Source organism: Schistocerca serialis, chromosome 1 (assembly GCF_023864345.2).
Source record: "Schistocerca serialis cubense isolate TAMUIC-IGC-003099 chromosome 1, iqSchSeri2.2, whole genome shotgun sequence".
NCBI lineage: Eukaryota > Metazoa > Arthropoda > Insecta > Orthoptera > Acrididae > Schistocerca > Schistocerca serialis.
This window is the reverse complement of record NC_064638.1, coordinates 1,119,181,335-1,119,206,419: the sequence shown is the minus strand read 5'-3', so window position 1 is coordinate 1,119,206,419 and position 25,085 is coordinate 1,119,181,335. Positions and strand designations below refer to the sequence as shown.

The following is a 25,085-nucleotide window of genomic DNA, read 5'->3' as shown; positions in this document are numbered from 1 at the left end:
TGATGTGATCTACCCATCTAATCTTCAGCGTTCTTCTGTGGCACCACATTTCGAAAGCTTCTGTTCTCTTCTTGTCCAAACTATTTATCGTCCACGTTTCACTTCCATACATGGCTACAGTCCATAAAAATACATTCAGAAACGACTTCTTGAAACTTAAATCTGTACTCGATCTTAACAAATTTATCTTCTTCAGAAACGCTTTCCTAGCCATTGCCAGTCTACATTTTATATCTTCTCTACTTCAACCATCATCAGTTATTTTACTCCCTAAATAGCAAAACTCCTTTACTACTTTAAGTGTCTCATTTCCTAATCTAGTTCCCTCAGCATCACCCGACTTAATTCGACTACATTCCATTATCCTAGTTTTGCTTTTGTTGATGTTCATCTTATACCCTCCTTTCAAGACACTGTCCATTCCGTTCAACTGCTCTTCCAAGTCCTTTGCTGTCTCTGACAGAATTACAATGTCATCGGCTAACCTCAACGTTTTTATTTCTTCTCCATGGATTTTAATACCTACTCCGAATTTTTCTTTTGTTTCCTTATCTATATAATCGATTTGGGAGACAATATGAGCAGCCGTCTTCAGTTGTTTGCAGATCACGCTGTCCTTTATCGACTAATAACGTCATCAGAAAATCAAAACAAACTGCAAAACGATTTAGAAAAAATATCTGAATGGTGCGAAAAGTGGCAGTTGACCCTAAAAAACGAAAAGTGTGAGGGTATCCACATAAGTGCGAAAAGGAACTCGTTAAACTTCGGTTACACGATAAATCAGTCTAATCTAAAAGCCGTTAATTCGACTAAATACCTGGGTATTACAATTACGAACAACTTAAATTGGAAAGAACACATAGAAAATTCTGTGGGGAAGGCTAACCAAAGACTGCGTCTTATTGGCAGGACACTTAGAAAATGTAACACACCCACTAAGGAGACTGCCTACATTACGCTTGTCCGTCCTCTTTTAGAGCACTGCTGCGCGGTGTGGGATCCTTACCAGGTAGGACTGACGGAGTACATCGAAAAAGTTCAAAGAAAGGCAGCACGTTTTGTATTATCGCGAAATATGGAAGAGAGTGTCACAGAAATGGTACAGGATTTGGGCTGGAAATCATTAAAAGAAAGGCGTTTTTCGTTGCGACGGAATCTTCTCACGAAATTCCAATCACCAACTTTCTCCTCCGAATGCGAAAATATTTTGTTGCCACCGACCTACGTAGGGCGGAACGATCACCACGATAAAATAAGGGAAATCAGAGCTCGTACGGAAAGATATAGGTGTTCATTCTTTCCGGGCACTATATGAGATTGGAATAATAGAGAATTGTGAAGGTGGTTCGACGAACCCTCGGCCAAGGACTTAAATGTGATTTGTAGAGTATCCACGTAGATGTAGATGATACGAAATTTACTGAAAATGCAATTTTTCTTTACAAACGCACTAAGTAACTTCTACTATTTATGTATGAAAAATTATATCCTCAATATGATCACCCAAGGCCACGCGGAAACGAGCAATGCGTTCATTGAAGTTTTCTATGACGCTTTCACAAACATCTGATGGGATGCCGCTATTAACTTTTAATGTCATCCTTCAGTTGGTGTACTGTTTTTGTTTTGTTCATGTACACTTCTGATTTCGCAAATACCCTAAAAAAAAAAAAGTCACAAGGCGTAAGATCGCATGATCTGGCAGGCCATACCTGGTGGCCACGCAAAGAGACAATTTTTTGAGGAAACCATTCATTCAGCAGAGTAATCGTTTCACGGGATGTGTGACACGTCGCACCATCTTGTTGAAACCAAAAATGGTCATTTTCATCAAAAAGATGGAAAAACCAGTCAGAAAGCTCGTTCGGTAACTTTCCCCGTTAGCAGTGGCGGCAGCACCATCATCATTTTAAAGGAAGTACGGGACGATCACCCCTGCTGCCCAGAACGCATACCACTTAGTCGTGCGTTGTGGGTACATATCATCTTCCACAGTCACTCGCGGGTTTTCTTTACCCCAATTTCTGTAGTTCTGCTTACTGACGTACCACTGAGGTAAAAATGGAAACGCCGTGTGGCTAGGGCCTCCCGTCAGGTAAACCGTTCGCCTGGTGCAAGTCTTTAGAGTTGACGCCGGCCGTTGTGGCCGAGCGGTTCTAGGCGCTACAGTCTAGAGTTTCGCGACCGCTACGGTCTCAGGTTCGAATCCTGCCTCGGGCATGGATGTGTGTGATGTCCTTAGGTTAGTTAGGTTTAAGTTCAAAAATGGCTCTGAGCACTATGGGACTTAACATCTGTGGTCATCAGTCCCCTAGAACTTAGAACAACTTAAACCTAACTAGCCTAAGGACAAAAATAGCTCTGAGCACTATGGGACTTAACATCTGAGGTCATCAGTCCCCTAGAACTTAGAACTACTTAAACTTAACTAACGTAAGGACATCACACACATCCATGCCCAAGGCAGGATTCGAACCTGCGACCGTAGCGGTCGCACGATTCCAGACTGAAGTGCCTAGAACCGCTCGGCCACTCCGGCCGGCGCCTAGGGACACCACACACATCCATGCCCGAGGCAGGATTCGAACCTGCGACCGCAGCAGCCGCGCGGTTCCAGACTGAGCGCCTAGAATAGGTTTAAGTAGTTCTAAGTTCTAGGGGACTGATGACCTCAGAAGTTAAGTCCCATAGTGCTCAGAGCCATTTGAAGTCTTTAGACTTGACGCCACTTCGGCGACTTCCGTGTCGATGGGCATGAAATGATGATGATAAGGACAAGAAAGGAGCAGAGAAAGTCTCCGACCCAGCCGGGAATCGAACCCGGGCCGTTAGGTATAACATTCCGTCGCGCTGACCACTCAGCTACCACTGACGAGGAAGTACGCCTCATCTGAGAAAATTATTCGTTTTGTGAAGTTCTCATTCTCCGCTTATCGAGCCAAGACCCACTGAGCAAATCGATGTCTCTTTCCAAGATCTGCGGGCCTCAACTCTTGTGTAAGTTAAATCTTGTACGCAAGCATTTTCAGATCTTTTGAAAGGATTTCGCGCAGTCATAAATTCAGTTCGGCAGTGTGAACCGTTGAAGATCGTTGCCGAGAACAACAGAGGCACACTTGACTGACGTAGCCCAACAAGTCAGCGGTCGCATAGCACTGTTTATCCGAGACTCACGCGATGGATTACGAATGTACCAGGATATTGGCACAGACTTCCAAATACTGGGACGGCGTCGTTAGAGACGTCACGGAAATTCATACCAGGGATTATCTCATCAAACGCGATTGCGGCTATAGTCTTAACAGGACTTGGGAACCAGCACTAACGTAAGAATAATTAAGGAGACCCTCAGAAAAAAAGGACAAACAGAACATCCACAAAAAATGAAATGAGCTTGTGGCATTGTTGCCCGGGAGGCCCTATCGGGGGAAGTTCGACGCCACGTTGGGCGACTTGCGTGCCGGTGATGAAGATAAAATGATGATGAGGACAACACAACACCCAGTCCACGAGCGGAGAAAATCTCCAACCCGGCCGGGAATCGAACCTGGGCCCACTGTATGGGAGGCAAGCACATTGCCTCTCAGCTAAGCACGCTGACAGATCTAAACCAATGCCACTATTGACGCCGACGCCAGCGTCTCCGCGACCGCCTACGCGCCACCTATGACCTGTAGACTGTTCAATCATTAAAAAGTATATACAATTACTGTTGTTATTTTGTACTCAGTAGAACGTTCTCCATCGTGGTCAGAGGGAAGTGTTTCCTGTTGTTATTGATAATTGTGCAATTTTTTTATGAAAAACAGAAACATGTTTCATGTAAGTTTGACAAAGTACTGAAGCGATGTATGATATACTTTTGCTTAATAGTTTTTTTTTAATTTTGACTTTTTGTGAGAAAATTGCGTTTTATTGTGATATACTATAAATTTGCATTGTTTTCTTTATTTTTATTACAACACCCCATTGTTTCATGTTACAAATCAACCATTTTCGAACAAAACCCGAATTAAACATTGAAAGTTTTAGTTTTGCTAAAAAATAATATTAATTATTAAGTAACAGACAAGAGGATAACTATATAGAACAAAAATGTTCCGTAGGTTACCTGGTCATTTATATATCCTTACTCAATTTCTAGATATTTCACCGCCTCCGGTTTTTAAGACTATCTAGTAAGTCACTGGTCGCAGAAAGTGATCGTTTTGAGGTAGCTCCCGGCAGGTATGCAACACACCCAACGTACAGGAAAGGCGGGTGCTACCTTAACTGACAAAAGCTACTAGCAAAACAACCGTAGTCATCTTTTACCTATGGTGCCGTACGGTAATTTTACAACTCTTGTCGAGACTGAATATTGACAGAGAGAAAACCGTAAACAAGCAATAGTCGAACTCTGTATCAAATGAAGCGGTCTGATAGCTTCACGTGATAACGGGAAGTGGCGGTACGTGACCGCGCGCATAGAGCGCAGATTCCGTCTGAGGTCGCGCCATGTTCACTCTAGGTTTACGCTGTATGCAGAGCTGTGAATAACTGTATATACTAGCCAGGTGCAGCTTGGCCGGGAATTCGAATCACTGTCGGACACAATGGCGTATATCAATAGTTTTACAGCGTTATCTGAGTCAGGCCAACAGAACCGCTGTCTGACTGTACTGAGGGCAAATGATCGGTTCACTTGGCGTTTTCGTGGTTGAAAGGGAGTATTGCAGCATGCCTATTCTTCTGCAGTTATGGCACAGAGATACACCGTGTTGTCAAGTATTCAGCATACGGAAGTACACAACGTTAGTCGGGAAAACTCCAAAGACTGCGGATACTACCGACTCTTCCGACGCCTGGTTGTCCTCAAACCCACACCAGTTGGTAAAACTGACACACAGATCGATTCTGTTTCAAAAGACTTGATGAGGTCTCGATTAGTTGCTCCTAAGCAGCTACCGAAAGGGTCAAGATGAAAATTGTTACCATCGTTGACTAACGGAATATACTCCGCATGCTGGCAATATTATTTTGAATGAACAGGTTTGGCTTTATCTTCAGTCTCCATTAACGCATATTGCTTGCATGAGAAAGATTCATCTCCGTTCTCTACTCGTCATTTTGCCTTCGCGATTAGTAATTTGCCCAGTGATTAAATTCAGGCTTCCTGCTCGCGCGCGCACACACGCGATGCCGGAACTTGGGAGGATATCATCTACTTTCGCCTCAGCAGAATTTCGCAGCAGGGGCTTTCGACATAATGTGTTGCAGAAAGCGTGTGATAGAGAATAACCCCGACTGACCACACCGAACAGCGAGGAAAGGAATGAGAAACGTGCGTAGCAGCCTGGGTCAGAGTAAAAACACCGACTCACAATTTTCAATTATTGCTTGTTAGAAAGTCCAATCTAGTACATTACAGCTCCGGTGAAAAGCGTACACGACGAACAGAAACTCGATTTGCATCTTTCGATCTGAGGGAATCCTTTACAAACGACTTTTGCTGTTCTTGTCGGATACCACTGATCTATACATGAACTTTGCCATTGGGGAAAGTCACTTTTCATTATGTTGTATATTAACGTATATTTTTGATCAGTTCTGGAATTGAGGATGATAGCAATGGTTTTTTCACGTTTCACTCCCTACATATGAGATCTGGACCGCCTATTGTAGAATTTCATTGTTTTCTGCCTAGACAAGAACGATATATCCAGGTCTGTTGCTACAGATATTCTTGAAAATGGACAATGCTCGAAACTGTTCCCAGTTCAGAATACACACCTATGTCACCATACATAATCTGCAACTCACCACATGGCGCATGGCGGAGTGTACCTTGTATCAGTATGAGTAATTTCCGCCGGCTGGAGTGGCCGAGCGGTTCTAGGCGCTTCAGTCTGGAACCGCGCGACCGTTACGGTCGCGAGTTCGAATCCTGCCTCGGGCGTGGATGTGTGTGATGTCCTTAGGTTAGTTAGGTTTAAGTAGTTCTAAGTTCTAGGGGACTGATGACCTCAGACGTTAAGTCCCATAGTGCTCAGAGCCATGTGAACCATTCGAGTAATTTCCTTCCCTGTTCCACTCGCAAACAGAGCGAGGGAAAAACTACTGTCTACACGTCTCCGTTCGAGCCCCAATATCTCTTATCTTCGTGGTCCTCACTTGAAATATATGTTGGTGGCAGTAGAATCGATCTGCAGTAGGCCTCACACGCTAATTCCCTAAATTTCTCAGCAGTGTTATTAAAAAAGAACGTCTTATCTCCAAGGATTCCTACTTGAATTCACGAAGCATTTTCGCAGTATTCAGGTGTTGATATAATCTAACGGTTACAAATATAGCAGCCCGCCTCTGAATTGCTTGGATGTCTCCCCTTAGTCATGGTTGGGAAAAGGTCGCACTAATGTTGAATACACGGTCTCCTTAACAGAAAAGCCACACTTTATTAAATTTCCCCTAATAAATGGAATACGACCATTCGTCTTCGTTATCACCTTCGTCTCGTGCTCTTTCCATTTCACACTGCTTTGCAATGTTATGCCTAGAGATTTAATCGACGTGAGAGTGTCAAGGCTAAGGCTGTGTTCCAACATTGTGGGATTGTTTTTATAGCAATATGCATTGACTTACGTCTTTCTAGGCATAGAGTTATCTTCCATTCTTCACACCAACTAGAAAATTGAATATGTCATCTTGTATCCCCCTACAGTCACTCAACGATGACGCATTCCTGTACACCACAGTGTCGTAAGCGAACAGCCACAGGTTGCTACTCCCCAGTCCGTCAGATCATTTGTGTATATAATGAATAAGAGCGGTCCTATTACACTTCCCTGCTACACTCTTGACGGTACGCCTGTCTCTGGTGAACCTTCACCGTCGAGGACAACGTACTGGGGAATATGTGGTCGCGGAGTCCCAGTTCCGGAATATACGGTACGTTCGAGGAAAACGTTCCGAGAAGCTTCATCGTCTGAAGATGTAGCTCTAGGGAGGCTACATATGTTTTCATTTAGTGTTTTGTTTTACTACTTGTATTTGTCAATGTATGTCAATACATTCAAGTGGTAGTGTACACTGAGCTATCAGAACGTTATGACCACCTGCCTAATAGACAGTATGTCCACCTTTGGCACGGTTATCAGCGGCGACGCGTCGTGGCAGGGAAGCAATGAGGCCTTGATAGGCCGCTGGAGGGAGTTGACATCACATCCGTACTCACAAGTCACCTAATTCCCGTAAATTCCGGGGAGACGAGCGATGAACTCTGACGCCGCTTTCAGTCGCATCCCAGATGTGTTCGATTGCGTTCATATCTGGCTAGCACATCATCTGGAACTCGCCACTGTGTCCCTCGAACCACTCCATCGCCGGCCGGTGCGGCCGTGCGGTTCTAGGCGCTTCAGTCTGGAGCCGCGTGACCGCTACGGTCGCAGGTTCGAATCCTGCCTCGGTCATGGATGTGTGTGGTGTCCTTAGGTTAGTTAGGTTTAAGTAGTTCTAAGTTATAGGGGACTGATGACCACAGATGTTGAGTCCCATAGTGCTCAGAGCCATTTGAACCATTTTTTTTAACCACTCCATCACACTCCTGGCGTTGGGACATGGCGCATCATATGACTGAAAAATGCCACTGCCGCCGAGAAACGTGATCGTCACGAAGGGATGTACGTGCCCTGCAACTAGTGTACTATACTCATTGCCCGTTATGGTACCCTGTACGAGCTCCGCTGGACTCATGGATGCCCCCTTAATGTTCCCGAGAGCATTATGGAGACGCCGCCAGTTTGTCTCCGACCCGCACTAAAGGAGCTGTTAGGAGCTGTTCACCCTGGAATACGACGGATTCGCATCCTCCCATCGACTGGAAGAAGAAAGTGCCGGGATTCATCAGACCATGCAACGCTGTGCCACTACGCCAACGTCCAGTGCCGATGGTCAAGTGCCCATTTCAGTCATCGTTGCCAATGTTATGGTGTTCACATTGACACATGCGTAGGTCGTCGGCTGCTGGGACCGATCAAAATGGTTCAAATGTCTCTGAGCACTATGCGACTTAACTTCTGAGGTCATCAGTCGCCTAGAACTTAGAACTAATTAAACCTAACTAAAATAAGGACATCACACACATCCATGCCCGAGGCAGGATTCGAACCTGCGACCGTAGCGATCGCTCGGTTCCAGACTGTAGCGCCCAGAACTGCACGGCCACTCCGGCCGGTTGGGACCGGTCGTTAGGAGTGTTTGGTGAACTATGTGTTCAGACACAGCTCCGCCACAGGTCGCCGCCTGTACTGTTTTACCAGCCTGTCCAACCTACGACGTCCGACATCTTTAACGAGGGGAGGCCGCCCAATCCCACGACGTCTGGATGTGGTTTCACTTGGTTTCCCACGTGTTGAAGGCACTCACCACAGCACTTTTCGAACAGCCGACGACTCGTCGTGTTTCCGAAAATGCTCGTGTCGAGTCTCTGGGCCATCACTACCGCCCTCGGTCAAACTCAGACAAATCGCGCATTCTTCACACGTTCACTGATACTACTTGACAGAGAATGGGCGTGACTAGCAGTCATTCCTCGCCAGGTGACTGTGCTATCGCCTGAACAATATTGTATATAATGGAAGGGCGCTGATTGGGAGAAAAAGCTGACTGACTACGTCACGGCATGCCTGGTATGCTGCCTTCAGTTTGTGGGGATACGGATAAATCATTTAGCATAATGTGTGCACTGAATCTATGTGAAGTGCAGGAAGACAATGATTAATGCAGTCTAGAGCTCTGCTTTCATGCGTGGATGAACTGAGTTTTCGTGTACGCTATGGATGCAAATATGAACGGTCACTGGTATAACAAAGTGTGTGCAAGGCAAATGTGAACTGTTAGAGGACTGTCAATTCCTATAAATAAGCCCCAAGCTGTCTTGTCGGTTACTGAACAGAAAATGTTTTGCGGGTGCCACGAAGTCGGTAGGACATTTTATAGCCGAATATACTTCGTAAATAAACCAGCGATGCGTATTTCAGATTGTGAACACTCGGGAACTTCAGTCCCACGATATCAACCTCACGACGACTACTGCGACAGTATACGAGTCTTATGATCTGCAACAGATATATCATAATGGAGGCATCATTTTCAACACCGAATCACCAGCATAAGGCATGATCGGCGCACAATAACTTTGATCCCTGCAACGATGTGAGGGGCAGCCAGAGCGGAGCTTTTACAAAAAGACTGTTAAGTACAGTCAGGATGTACTTGCTAAAGTAATGTAGTGCTTGTTTTCACTTTTAAAATAAAATGCTCCATCATAATACTGTATTACGAAGACTTGTCGCCACTACAGTACCAACTTATAAATCTGGTGTTTGCATCAGTATCATGCCTACAATTTTTGTGATTATTTGCAAAATATACGTGCTTCGGTTCATTCAATGCTTCAGCCATGTTTTGCAGATTCTGATTTCTCACGTAGCAAACAAATATCTTCCTGAAGTGATATCCGCAAACCATCATAAAACGACGGGCGCGCAAACCTATTATAAATGTGCTTTGTTTTGACTGGCTGGGACCTGCAGCTCTTGTAATGTTTGAAATTGACCTATAACTTATTGATTTATACATGCATGTGGCTGGGTTGTTTACAATATTGCGCAAGCTGCATGGGTTGGACACGTCATTGTATTCTGAGTAACAGAATACATTTCTTGACCCATGCACACTTATTATTCAACGACATTGGTTCAAATGGTTCTGAGCTCTATGGGACTTCTGAGGTCACCTAGACCTTAGATTACTTAAACCTAACTAACCTAAGGACATCACACACATCTATGCCCGAGGCAGGATTCAAACCTGCGATCGTAGCGGTCGCGCAGTTCCAGACTGTAGCACCTAGAACCGCTAGGCCACCCCGACCGGCAACGACATTGGTACCAAGTGCTTGTGGGAAATATCTTTCATGTCAGAGAACGAAGTTTCTTCAGTTTTCTTGACACTTTTGTATGTGAGTTAAGGTATCGGGCGAGTAAATGAGAAGTAGTAAATTTTATTGATTCTGAGCAGTAAACTAAATTTGATTTCATTCGTTTCACTTAGAGCCCCACACGTGAAATGAATCACTGATAATTTCGTTCATTGTAAAATATCAGTACCAGGTTGCCACTTGATTATGCGGAACTGTCATTAAATTGAAGTCGACCATTTCGTTGTGTTTGGCAGGAACCAAGGAATGTCTCTTTGGAAACTATTCATGGCCTGAAGTTTTCACTGTTCTGTTGGGAACAACAGAGTATTTTTAGATTCTTTACAGAATGCCAGTTCATGAAACTTCCCAAGTAAATTTTCAACAGACTTCATGCATTTCTTAAAATGTTCGCCTATGCAGATCTTTTTCGGCACTTCGGCAGTGTTTTCATCTAACCTACTTTCTACAATTTATTGTCTCAAAATTAGTAGACAATTTATGGTCCTGTTATTTTAAATTGATCTGCGTCCCCAGTACGATGTGTCAGAGGTTCCAAACGTAGATGAACATTGGCTTTCGAATCAAGGGAGAAGCGTGTTCTCCATAAGGTAAAGTTGAAGAACTGGTTGAATAACCGTGTGGCAATTTCGTGAACCCAAGAGCAACTTTTATGTGTGATGAACATCGGCTAGGTCGGTGTATCTGGACATATAGCAGATGAATTAATGTAATACTATTCCGTAGGAAAGTTTCCATACCGTATCATATATCAAACACTTTCAAATTAGACCTGTTTCATTTCTATTTATCTTGTACTTCGAAAGGATGCATATTTCTTTTTCTTATTTTTATATTTGTGTACGAACTACGGTTCTCAAGTAACGAAATTTATTCCTGAAATTCACCTCAACTGCAATAGTATATATATGTACTACCAAAAGTGACGTATGAAAGACGGCCGGGATGGCCGAGCGGTTCTAGGCGCTACAGTCTGCAACCGCGCGACCGCTACAGCCGCAGGTTCGAATCCTGCCTCGGGCATGGATGTTTGTGATGTCCTTAGGTTAGTTAGGTTTAAGTAGTTCTAAGGTCTAGAGGACTGATGACCTCAGAAGTTGTCCCATAGTGCTCAGAGCCATTTTTTTGACGTATGAAAATTTGTGATGTATCGGGACTGTAACCGGGATTTCCCGCTTGCTGCGTGCGGTCACCTTACCCTTTCGGCTGTCCGTGTGACATTTGGAAGTTTGGATCGTTCCAGGGAGCGTGCTCGGATAGGCTGAGTGGCAAAGCGATCACTCGCAAAAAGGTTCCGGTTCGGCACATATTTTCATATATCGCTTCAAGCAGTACATCTAAAGCTATTACAATTCAGATCATTTTCAAGAATAAATATCACTTTTTTTTCGTCGTCACCTTTTTTCGATGTGGCCCACCAATGGTTCCTGCGCGGTATTAGCCACGCGGTCTTAGGCGGTGCAGTCATGGACTGTGCGGCTGGTTCCGGCGGAGGTTCGAGTCCTCCCTCGGGCATGAGTGTGTGTGTTTGTCCTTAGGATAATTTAGGTTAAGTATTGTGTAAGCTTAGGGACTGATGACCTTAGCAATTAAGTCCCATAAGATTTCACACACAACTGAACATTTTTTTTGTCGGTGTTCTCTATGTGTTCATGTCAGATCGCCTGACGTGAATCCCATCGAAAAATTTATGATTTATGCGACTTCGTCGAGAATTCAATATGTGTACAAAATCCTGCACCGGCAACACTTCGCATTTATGGACGGCTATAGCGACAGCACGGCTATATATTTCTGCAGGGGACTTCCAACGACCTGTTGAGTCCATGGCAAGTAGAGGTGTTGCACTATGCCGGACAAAAGGGGGTCGGAAGCGATATTAGGAGGTATCCCATGATTAATCACGTCAGAGTATGGTGATGTCACACACTGAGGCCAGAAGAGACCACACGATCTATCTAAATATAAACGTGATAGGAGTGTCCTCTTTTAGTTGAGAGCCTTCACGTTAAACAACAACACAACTGGAAAGGCTGTAAGAGAAACGATACAAGCAGTAAAATCTTTATAAATAAACTACTGGCCATTACAATTGCTACACCACGAAGATGAAGAGCTACAGACGCGAAATTTAACCGACAGGAAGGAGATGCTGTGATATGCAAATGATTAGCTTTGCACAGCATTCACACAAGGTTGGCGCCGGTGGCGACACCTACAACGTGCTGACATGAGGAAAGTTGCTAACCGATTTCTCATACACAATCAGCAGCTGACTGGAGCTGCCTGGTGAAACGTTGCTATGATGCCTCGTGTAAGGAGGAGAGATGCGTACCATCACGTTTCCGACTTTGATAAAGGTCGGATTGTAGCCATCGCGATTGCGGTTTATCATATCACGACATTGCTGCTCGCGTTGGTCGAGATCCAACGACTGTTAGCAGAAATTGGAATCGGTGGGTTCAGGAGGGTAATACGGAACGCCGTGCTGGATCCCAACGGCCTCGTATCACTAGCAGTCAAGATGACAGCCATCTTACCAGCATGGCTGTAACAGATGGTGCAGCCACGTCTCGATCCCTGAGTCAACAGATGGGGACGTTTTCAAGACAACAACCATCTGCACGAACAATTCGACGACGTTTGCAGCAGCATGGACTGTCAGCTCGAAGACCACGGCTGCGGTTACTCTTGACGCTGCATCACAGACAGGAGCGCCTGCGATGGTGTACTCAGCGACGAACCTGGGTGCACGAATGGCAAAACGTCATTTTTTCGGATGAATCCAGGTTCCGTTTAGAGCATCATGATGGTCGCATCCGTGTTTGGCGACATGGCGGTGATCGCACATTGGAAGCGTGTATTCGTCAATGCCATACTGGCATATTACCCGGCGTGATGGTATGGCGTGCCATTGGTTACACGTCTTAGTCACCTCTTGTTCGCATTGTCGGCACTTTGAACAGTGGACGTTACATTTCAGATGTGTTACGACCCGTGGCTCTACCCTTCACTCGATCCCTACGAAACCCTACATTTCAGTACGATAATGCACAACCGCATGTTTTCTGGCTACAGAAAATGTTCGACTGCTGCCCTGGCCAACGCATTCTCCAGATCTCTCACCAACTGAAAACGTCTGGTCAATGGTGGCCGAGCAACTGTCTCGTCGACTCTTGATGAACTGTGGTATCGTCTTGAAGCTGCATGGGCAGCTGTACCTGTAGACGGCATCCAAGCTCTGTTTGACTCAATGCCCAGGCGTATCAAAGCCGTTGTTACAGCCAGAGGTGGTTGTTCTGGGTACTGATTTCTCAGGATCTATGCACCCAAATTGCGTGAAAATGTAATCACATGTCAGTTCTAGTATAATGTATTAGTCCAATGATTACCCGTTTCTCATTTTCTTCTTGGTGTGGCAATTTTAATGGCCAGTAGTGTAGCATTGTTACAAGAAGAACAAAGCTCCCGATATGTAACTCCCTAGTTTGCCCGGTTGTCACGTATGGGTCAGAAGTATGGACTCTGAGAGAAGAAGACAAAACGATTTAAAAACCTTTCAGCGGAAAATGCTATGTAAAATTTGTGGCCAAGGTGGGTGGAGGATACGCTACACCGAGTTGCAATCATGAATACAAGGAAGAGATACAGTACAATACACCAAATCGGCTAGAACACGTGAAGAGAACGGTGGAGAGCAGAATAGAAACGAAAATGGTAAAAGGTATGATCCATGCTGCTAGACGGAAATGGAGACCTAGATGATGTGATGGAATCCGGGGGGCGAAAAAGAGCTGCAACAAAAACCGAGAAGTTTGGAAAAAACAGCTGGAAAAGCCACGGCTCACCAAGGACTGTAGTGCTACCGAAGAAGAAGTAGACTACGTGCTGGCACCGGGTTTCGGGCTCTCCCTTTCCTTCATCCATGACAAAACAGTCCAATAGTAAACTGTACAACACTAAACAGTTATTCACATTGCACAGATACGCAGTTGACACTTCATAACGCAAGGTTCCTGCATCTGCGCCCTGAGTTTGGGACTACTTGGAGTTCGGTGTAGAGACAAGTGAACGCCAATGCACTCGCGACAAGTGTGCCGCGCAGCGGCGGGTGGAGCACTGTAGGTCGCCGCTGGCGTACCGAGGCGCTGGAAGGCAGTGGAGGCGGCGGCGGCGGCGCTGGGTCAAGGTGAGTGGCCGCGCGGCGCGCACGTGCTGTTTGTCTGCCGCGAGGTTAGTCATCCGCGGGGGCGGGCCGCTCCGGCACCCCGCACGCACGCCGCCGAGCGCGGCGCCGCTCTGGTCAGTGACCCCGCCGACGCTAAATAACACACTCCGAGCCCGTTTCGCACTGCCGGACAATGAAGGAAACAACTGCAGAGGCCACTACAAGAGCCTGCTCGCCTGTGTAGCGCTTCTCCCGCCTTAACTCGCATAATACGATAGCGACTGCTCCTGTCACACAGTAAACGCAAAGCTCGAGAGGCGTAAACAGTGCCGTCGAGGATACATAAAAAGAGAAAAGAACTAGCTGGCATTGGGACGTCATTTTTGGCAAGGCGTCCTTGCAAACACTTTCGTGTCGTGGTCGCCGAGGTCGAACAATAGCTGGTGCGGCCGTGCGTTGTACCGTGACCTGGAGACAGTGCTGTGGGTAGTCAGATACAATCTTCGTCGACACAAAGGGATGTTGACCACAGACAGGACCATGGGCATTGCAGTCTCATTTAACCTTCTCCGAAGTACAGATGAATGCAATGTTCATCAATGTTCTAACCGCGTACTCGGGGTTCCCCTAGAGTCCCACATATCTGTCCGTAGTTCATTCACTGAAAAAGTTGCAACGATATCCATCTTCGTCTGTTATCACTGAGTTCAAAGTAAATTTCGGCATGATGTACATTAGTGACTCACCCTCTATGATCATTGTTCCATACGAGGAATAAAGGGGATATATGAAAGCATGGTTTCGCGGCGATATGAATAAATAAAATTTTTCTCGAGCTTCCAGCCGCGTCAGGTGGTTAAAATCCCAGTAGATTTTAACCACCCGTCAGGTGGTTAAAATCCCAGGAGATTTTAACCACCTGACGCGGCTGGAAGCCTGAGAAAATTTTAGTAAAGGGGATGCTTACCACACCTCATGTCTCATCGGTAATTCTGCACCTACGTGTCTTGATATACAGAATTCCCACATCCACAATTCTCACAAGGCTCCAGATATCAGTACACTTAAACACTTTCTGTCTTTCCTCACGCCACAAATATTTACATTGTTACAAGCGCTTCTTAATACTAAATCGGGCCACAGTATAAATTAACGGCGTATCTCTCACTTCTAAGGCAATACCGTGTAAAGATTACACGAAAAAACGTAATATTTTCCGGAGCCTTTTGGGCGTAAGTTTTATTTAGCGAGCAGTCAACACGTCTGTCCGCAATGTAGAGCATCCGAGAACGGTGGTATGCGTGGCAGGGATTTTTCGTTGGTGAGTCGACTGGAATGTGATGCATTCAGCTTCGTGATGCCGATTGGGGAGCTACTGGAACCAAAGTTGTGGCCCGAGGCGTCAGAACTGACAAACGGCCGGCAGACCGATGTGTCCACTCCATTCCCAATATTACTGCATCCTAATGATGCCATATGGCAGAGGATGATACTGTTGCGGCGGCCGGTCGGCAGCACATGGCCTCATGGTTCTTTTTTTGTGTGTCTATTCTTCAGTTTTATGACTGGTTCGGTGCGACTCGCGAAGATTTCCAGTCCTTTGACAACTTCTTCATCTCAGACTAGCACTTAAATCCAATGTCCTCAATTATTTGTTGGGTATCCTATCACCCTGTCCCTTCTTCATGTCAAAGTTTCCCACATATTATATCCTCACTGACTCTGAATCTTTATAGTATCTGTCCGGCTAATTTTCAAAATATTTCTCAAGCAGAACATCTGGAACTCTTCGATTCACTTATTTACCGGTTCTCCCACAACTCATGATACACTTCCATACAATCTTGTATTCCAAACACATATTCTCAAAAAAAAATTTTCCTCAAATTACGGCTTACGTTTGACACTAGAAGATTTCCTGTAGAGAAGAATACCCTCTTTCCCAGTGCTAATTTACTTCTTATATTTGCACTACTTCTTTTGTCAAACTTTAATATTTCTTACAAGTTAGCAGAATGTATTCGTGTTTGTGTTGTCCTCAGCATTTCATCATCATTCATGCAAGTGCCAAGATTAGACTGAGAAAAGATTTGGAATTTGTACTGGCGCTGGTAACCGCGCAGTTGAGGGCCCCAAAATCCAAACATCATCATCATCATCACCTTCACTTCGATACTTCGTGGTCCCTAATTTTGATGTTAAGTTAATCATTATTCCAGCATGAGTACTGCTCATTATTCCCCTCTTTCCTTGCTTCACTCCCCATCCACGTTCTGTGCTCAGACCTCTCACTGTGTTCAACAACTCTTGTAAGTCTTCTTCACTTTCAATGAGGATAGCACTGTCATTAGCGAATCGTATCACTGATATCCTTTCATGTTAACTTTCAATCTTACTCCTACGAGATTCTTTTATTTCCGCAACTGCTTCTCCGATATATAGGGTGAACAATAGAGGAGACAGCTCACATCTGTGTCTCACACTTCAATACCAGCAGTTACATTACCATAGCCACTTGTAAGTGGCATGGATTGCACCGTTTAAAGCAGGCAATCCGTACCTGCACCTAAACTATGAGCGATCCCAACGTTTCAGAACTGATAGTTTGGTTTGAGGAACACTCAGCGGACTTTTGGGTACTTGCATTGTTATCCACATCATTTGACAAAACTTGTAAGGAAAACAACAGCGACAACATCGAGAGAGATGTAAGTGCCTTCTTACGACTAATTTCAGTGAGTTATGATAGGCATGTGAGCTCTACAACCATTTGTTGTTCCAAGGAGACCACGCTAAGCAGCTGGCAACGGGAAGAACGAAAGCCCTACCTCATGACAGGTACGTATCTCTTAGTCTTCTGATCGGGAATGTAACTCCAATGAAATGTCGTTAGTTGTAACGTGAAGGTACACTAGGTGTTCAAAAGTATTTGGCCACCTCGCTGAAAATGCCTTAAAAGTTTGTGGTGCCCTCCAACGGTAATGTTGGCATTCGATACGGTGTCGGCCCACACTTAGCCTGGATGACAGCCTCCACTCTCGCAGGAATACGTTCAATTAGGTGCTGGGAGGTTTCTTGGGGAATGGCAGCCCATTCTTCACGGGGATCTGCACTGAGAAGAGGTATTGATGTCGGTCGGTAAAGCCTGGCACGAAGTCGGCGTTCCAAAGCATCCAAAACGTGCTCTAAAGCATTCAGGTGCGGACTCTGTGCAGGACAGTCCATTACAGGGATGTTACTGTCGTGTAACCACTCCGCCACAGGCGGTGCATTATGAAAAGGTGCTCGATTTTGTTGAAGATTGCAATCGCCATCTCCGAATTCAACAGTGGGAAGCAAGACGGTGCTTCAAACATCAGTGTAGGTCTGTGCTGTGATAGTGCCACACAAAACAACAAGGGATGCAGGCCCCCTCCATGAAAAGAACGACTACACCATAACACCACGGCCTCCGAATTTTACTGTTGGCTCTACACACGCTGGCAGATGACGTTCACCGGGCATTCGTCATACCCACACCCTGCCATCGGATCGCCACATTGCGTACCATGTTTCGTCAGTCCACACAACGTTTATCCACTGTTCAATAGTCCAATATTTAAGCTCCTTACACCAAGTGAGGCGTGTTTGGCATTTCTCGGCGTGATGTGTGGCTTATGAGAAGCCGCTCGAACACGAAATCCAAGTTTTCTCACCTCCCGCCTAACTGCCATAGTACTGGCAGTGGATCCTGTGTGGTGGTCTGGATAGATGTCTGCCTATTGCAGATTACGACCCTCTTTAATTGTCGCCGGCCGCTGTGTCCGAGCGGTTCTAGGTGCTTCAGTCAGGAACCGCCCTTCTGCTACGGTCGCAGGTTCGAATCCGACCTCGGGCATCGATGTGTGTGATGTCCTTAGGTTAGTTGCGTTTAAGTAGTTCTAAGTTATAGGGGACCGATGACCTCAGATGTTAAGTCCCATAGTGCTCAGAGCCATTTGAAACATTTTTTTTATCTATTGTCGGCGGTCTCTGTCAGTCAACAGACGAGGTCGGCCTGTAGACTTTTTTGCTTACGTGTCGCTTCGCGTTTCCACTTCACTACAACATCGGAAACAATGGACCTAGGGATGTTTAGGAGTGTGGAAACCTCGCGTACAGAAGCATGACGCAAGTGGCACCCAATCACCTGACCACGTTCGAAGTCCGTGAGTTCCACGGAGCGGCCCATTCTGCTCTTTCACGATGTGTAATGACTACTGAGGTTGCTGATAAGGAGTACCTGGCAATAGGTGGCAGCACAGTGCACTTAATATGACAAACTTATGTTTTTGGGAGTGTCCGGATACTTTTGATCACATAGTGTATTTGTGGGTAACTTGTGATAAGAAGGTTAACGTGTGAACCAATAGACCAGTAATGTAGAGCAGATATGAACTGAGTAGACAAATGTCATGGGAAAAGTTCTTCCATTTGAATATGCGCCGTGTACGATGCCCACATCTTGCGACTGGATGAAGCATGTCATACGAGCGAAGACGTGATTGGTTGATATGGGGGAGGGGACCAAGAAGTGAGATCATCGGTTCCATCGGTTTGGGGAAGAATGGGGAAGGAAGTCGGCCGTGCCCTTTCAAAGGAAACATCCCGTCATTTGCCTGAAGCGATTTAGGGAACTCACGAAAAACCTAAATCAGGATGGCCGGACGCGGGTTTGAACCGTCGAGTCCAGTGTGCGCCACCTCGCTCGCTCGGGGACATCTGAGCTGTCTTTTATAGAGCTGCACTAAGCGAGTTAAGGCACTTCGGGCGGGTATGACAATGGATCCAAGATGGGTCATAGCTTATCGTAGATTACACAAGAAATCAGATTTCTGAGCCAGCAATGTCTAGGTCAGGTCTTCAGTATCAGAAAGACAATGATTCCACAAGCACTAAAACACTGCACAGGACGATGAGTTGTATTTGTTGAGCGAACATCACATCGTCTCTGTAAAGCCATATGGGGTGATCTGCAATGTACTGCCGGTTAGATTGCCGCCGATTTCAATGAGGGGCAGTGACGTTTGGTCACTCAGTATAAATTAAGTAAGTAAATACATTTATAGTTCGCCAGCGACACCTTGTTTTCCTAGAAGCTGGCGTGATTTACTTATCGGTACAAGCTTTGTGTATGTGACTCATGCCAAGTTCCATCTTGGTTGCGATGCCAATTAAACTAAAGGTTGAGCCATGACTGTCTAATAAGGTAATTTATTTTAGGAAAACACATAAATGCTTTATTCTCAGCATAAGCATCTTCCATTAAGTAGTGAAAAAAAATCAATCCATCTTCCGGCGAATGATCCTAAATCAGTGTCCTTCGAAAGGGGAGTCTGGAAACGTACTTAACTAGGGCCCGAGTGTGAAACGAGAAGCAAACGTTTGACGCGGGCATCTTCTTAGCGCAGAAGTGCGGATGAGGTCACCCAGTTAGTGCTTCGTCTTCCACAACGATGGGCAGACAAAGGAGACAATGGTACAAGACCGTCTCAATTTGCGAAAGGCTCGCAGAACTCCTGTAGATACTTCGCACGTGAACAACGGCTGAATTTTCAAGCTTTGCTCCTAAATGCACAGCTTCTCGTTACTAAGGTGCTCAAGTGATGCAGTACCTACGGTAGTACGTGTCCTCCACCATAAGAGGGAAATTTATTACATTTGTTAATAAAATTATGTTGAAAGGTTTCAGCTCATCGTCCACCAACATTACAAAAACAACAGAGTAAGTGCAAGCAGACCTATTATTTAGACATAACTAATTACAGTCATCGTCATCGGCCGTACTAAGAAAGTCGTTCACTGTACTACGTGACACACGTACTAAATTCCAAGGATTTTTTTTCATTACCGATTCTAGCACTCTGGCTGGACACATAAAAACCTACAATGGACCCAGTTGAGGCTACTAATGTAACAGTGGAAGAATTATTAATGCACGCAGACTCAAACAACTGTGTTTTCTTGATCAAAAAATTATTACGATGATAATGATCCATGGCTTTTATAGCTTACCTCTGGAAGACTTTATCTCGCACTTACTACGTACCTTCTTAAATCAAAATTTACCGAACTATAAAAAATTGATGAAGTATGATGTTCCACCATGCTTTAAGAGACTAAAAGTGTATCAGTCAAGCAAAAACAAACAGCCGAAACTTCATAAAAGAAAGCTGCCATCCCTGAAACTTAAATCTCGTAAGCATAACGGAAGATAACAGCTAATTTGACAGACTGGCGTGTTATTCAGAATTTGATAATATCTATATAAATATTTCAATGACCAAATGATAGACCTCTGCGGAAATGTCTTAACACATTCCAGTGTAATAGAAATCATCTACATTTTATGTAGTAGAGGAAAAGGTGATCAGCAGTCAGATAAAGGCATTACAGACTATGTGTTAAGGAAAAAGTAAGTGCTTGAGGCTTAGAAAATTTAAAGTCTGAAATCAGTCTAGACGATAGTTTACTTTTTATAATCGAAGGATTAACTTTAGCGACCACCTAATTTTCTATGACTTATTTGAATAACAGAATTCCGATTTTTGAAGGAAAACATTTATTTACTGCATCACACAAAGTTAAGCACCTCATACATTCAAAATTTAAAAACTAGCACACAGGATACTGAGTTTTATCCTAATTGAGCAGACTGAATGTATAACGTAGTATTCGAATAGTAGCTTAAACAAACAAGGGCAAAATAATGAAACAGCGCAACATCCTTGAACATCCACAGCGGAGAACGTGCAGTAGGAAAAGTAAAATAAGTTCCATCTACAAACCGGAATCACGCAAGATTATTGCTCAAAGAAAGCCATAAGAAACATACAGGTATGGTACGAATGCTTTGGTAAGAGAAATATGCTGAACAGATCAAGGCGAATCGAAAATTGGTCCAAAATAGGGATTATAATCCGTATCACCTTAACAGTTTATGCCATTGGAATATACCTCCATGGACAGCTCAAGTATTCGGTGGAACTAGTGTGTCCGCTGTATTACGTTCAAAAACTATATACATAAGTTCTGCCACGGCGCATTCGAGAATGGGATACTTGGGGGAACGGACATGGAGACTGTAAATTTCAACGGAAACACTGATATCAAAGTAATCAGTTCATTAACGTAATGGCATTGGTTCACACTCTCAGTTGTCGCTATAGGTGAGTAACATAGCAGTAAACGAAACTAGTGTACTTACTTCACTGATTTCTTCGAATCCATTGTTCCAATGGAGAGTATTAGCTTGGTTGCTAACAATAGATTTGCGAAAGATCCCTTCACAGGTCAACAGTGCACATTAAGAAAACTGTAACAGTAGAATTTGCGGGCGCTGCATGCGTGGTGTTAAGCGATTGTAGTAAAGAATCAATCGAATGACAAACTAGGCTCGTCATTTGAAAATAAGAGAAGACAACAAGCAGCCATGGTTCCCCGTCTTGTGAAAACGTTTGGTATTACAAAACCGATTTCAAATAAGACTTCCAAGTGACGATATGGCACCTCGAATTTAATCACAAGTATTTCTTCCAGTTCGTATCTTGATTCACTATGATTTCGGCTCAAGTAAAGACCTCAAGCATATTTTATTCGATTGATCCCGAAGACTGCGTAAGATCATGTATGTGGTGTTGTCACGAAACGAACTCCCAACAAACGTGTAAACATTATTAGAAGCAAATGATATAACCAAATACAGACCCCTGCAAAACTTAAGAGGAGCATGAAGAAGGGTACAGCTACAGAAAACAGCAGTTAATTAACATGTATCATAATGAACATACGAGGCTATGACACTTTTATATAACAACCGCTTAAATTCAATTCTACCATGCTAGATTTATCTGTGTTACAACACATTATGTACCGTCATAGACACACTACATGCACACTAGAATAAAATACATGGTGACTGGCTGTGTGGGCTATGCCTGGTGGCGAATAAATTGAAACAATATTAAGCAAACACTGAAATGCGGAAGGAAGATGTATTATAAAGAGCAAGCGAAGAAAGGATCTACAATGAAATAGCTACTAGAAATAGAAATCAGTTTCTTGGGACTTGTGGTAACGTATTGAGGGATAATTACTCTGACAGTGGAATATGGGAAATGGAAAGTAAACGTCAAAGTAGTTATAGTTAGAACAGATTATTTAGAGCATTAGGGGTAACACGTAAGAATAGGATGGGCATCAATGGTTCACAGCATACATTCTACCGAAAGAATGACTAAGAAAAAGCGGATGATTCTCATAACAACCCACAATAACCGTGCCTAGTCATTCAGGCGAAATTAGAATCTGACACACATCCGAATATTTCTGAAGTCTTTTTTAATTCGAGTTTTCGCGTTGCTGGAGGAATTACACTTCCCTACAGGCTGACTGACCACAGTGCAAAGGAATATTCACAACGTAGGGACTAAGATGTCACTTGAGGCGCGTGTATACACTTGTTCACACACTGTGGGACTAAAAGGATGCTGTAGACCCTAAACAGCGAGGCAAATAAGCTAAGTTCTTGTAAGACTAGTGGAAAATGTGCTACCTGACGATGAGCAACTAAGTAGAAACAGGTACGTAAACAAACTATACGTTTCATAAAAGATTGCTAGCTATTTTGTACACAGTTGTAATCATACAGTTACGTTGTCTACGATAGTGTTGTGAAACAAAACTGGGGCAGCTGCTGTTAGCAGAGCGCAAGAATCTGAGGCTATCCCGCGGCACCGGCCGAACACGCGACCTGTTGCGCTCCCAGTGGGAGTTTGGCAGCCGCGGAAGAGGCTTGTGTAGGTCAGTAACCGAGCGGCGAGCGCCGGGGCACCGGCCGCTCTACGGATCGGCCGCGTCCAGGGTTTGCCGTGCTCGGCTGACGTCTGCCTTCAGCAGCACTACGATCTGTACTATTACTTCGCAGTCCGACATCTCTTAATGATAAGTGGCGAGCAAAAAACTACATCAAGTATTACATCAGAGCTGTTACTAACACAGTCAATAAAACATCTGTTACGTCGCATCGTTCCTCATATTTTCTCCAGTACTACGTTTCGGCCACGCAGTTACTTTCTCAGGTGTACTCACTTCAAGTGAATGGTTTATTAAAGAAGGGTGCTCCTGAAGACGGTTTTTGCAGCACGATCGAAACGGTCACGCAGCTAAAATCTTCTTAGGAGCACCCACTTTGTGTTATATTTCCTAAGAAATGCTTGCTCCTGAAAAAAAAGTGGAAGAGTATGGTCCAATCTGCTGTGGAGAAAATAGACGCGGACCACCAGATGAGCATTTCTGTACCACGCCTGTCAGCTGTTAGGTGGTGAACTGTCATGCAGATATTTGAATAAGTGGGAGGCATATCTGTCTGATCAGAGGATGTGTCGTTATATGTTCGAGGAAACGTTGTTCGCCTGACAATAAATAAGAAAGATATGTAATTTGGGTGAGAATGCACAAAATGACCAAAGTGTGTCTCGTAACATCGGGTGTATAGATTGAATGAGTTATTACCCAGCCGTCTCAGTCAATACGTGGGAGTTACGAAGACGTGCAGGGATATTACTTCGAAACCGTTGAGAATCAACGTTGAAGAGAAACCGTAAATGGACTGAATCTGTTTCTGTTGCTTATCTCTCACAAGGGCCGTAAGTTAAGAGAGTGTGTTGTGTGTTTTTCTACGTTTCATTCGCGAGTAGAACAGAGAAAAGGGGAGAATTGTAAAGTCATGAAGTACTCTCCCATACACACTGCGCAGTGATGTAATGTCCTCTGCCGCAAGGTGAAATTACGGACAAAACAAATTGGATACTTAATAGTATTCTCAACAACAAATTTCTACGAAAGTGGGTGAGCTCAGAGCCATAGAACTAGGCCGTTTAGAGTTGATTCAGCATGAAAATAATATTTTATAGAACGTGATAATTTTAAAATACGGCTTCATTAATCTCACTGATCTCTAAATGTAAACAATGTGGAATTTTCTTCCTAATAACATCTTTCATACGAGAACATGTGCATAATAGACAAAAAGCTTGAAACTCGGCATGTAGTTTACTTACCGAAATTAATAGTGCTGCAGGAGCACGTGGGTGGATCAGCTGTTGCTCAGTCTCTTGCTTTCAGATATTCTTTACCGCGCACCGGCCCTAAGGATATAATGGTTTACCGAGGGGTGGAGTGGATGGCGTACCTTCGTGGAAAGGCACTTAGGAGGACGTAAGACCGTGGGACTTAGCGTTCAAAAAACTCAAAGGTTTGTTTTGGTCGTACGCAACGAGAGCCAAGACGACGCCGCGCGCGCACGTGTTCCAAACAGAGCTCTTCCCGATCTGCTCGCTACGACCAGCAACGGAGCACTGAAGCACGCCGCACGCCGCCGCGGGTTTTCTTACCTGCCGCCGCGGCGCCCGCACCGCCATCTGGCGACGGCGCGCTGAACTAGGGCCTGGCGCCCGGTAGGCGCCACAAACCGGCCTCCGGGCTTCTGACAGGTACGTAACAACGGCTGCGATAGCGTCGCCCGACAGTTACGAGGCTGGCCGGGGCTGAAGCGTAAGGTCCTCGTCATGGTACGCTCCAAGCAGGACGTGTCAATGTTCGCTACCATCACGTTTTGTTCGCATCGCAATCTCGGAATCGACAGCACATGGAAGTTGTTTTTTTATCGAGAGACGCGAAGAACTTGTTACATGGGTTGCCCTGAGGTTCTACTCTCTTCAGACGTCATTTTTGTGGAAGTGTTGATGTAGTATTTTATTCAACTTCAGCAGCTGTAGTTGTTCATACCGAAATTATCAGTAACCAGCTGTTCAAAAGAAATTTAATTTCTTAACAGCTTTCAGGGACTTAGTGCCCCTCATAAGAAGGTTATAACTATCGTATTATTTGTGAGCGTCAACAATAAAATGAAATACC

The 25,085-nt window shown here is 44.6% G+C and overlaps 1 protein-coding gene across 2 annotated transcripts in view; it reads right to left on the bottom strand.

Annotated features, from left to right (window-relative positions):
* LOC126416730 (ras-related and estrogen-regulated growth inhibitor-like) overlaps positions 1–24,508 on the bottom strand; it is a 605,084-nt gene extending 580,576 nt beyond the window's left edge. For both annotated transcript variants that reach the window (XM_050084555.1, XM_050084564.1), the window contains exon 1: positions 24,230–24,508. The gene's annotated coding sequence lies outside the window, so the exon portion shown is untranslated. The remainder of the gene's footprint in view (positions 1–24,229) is intronic.
* Between the last annotated feature and the right edge of the window lie 577 nt (positions 24,509–25,085).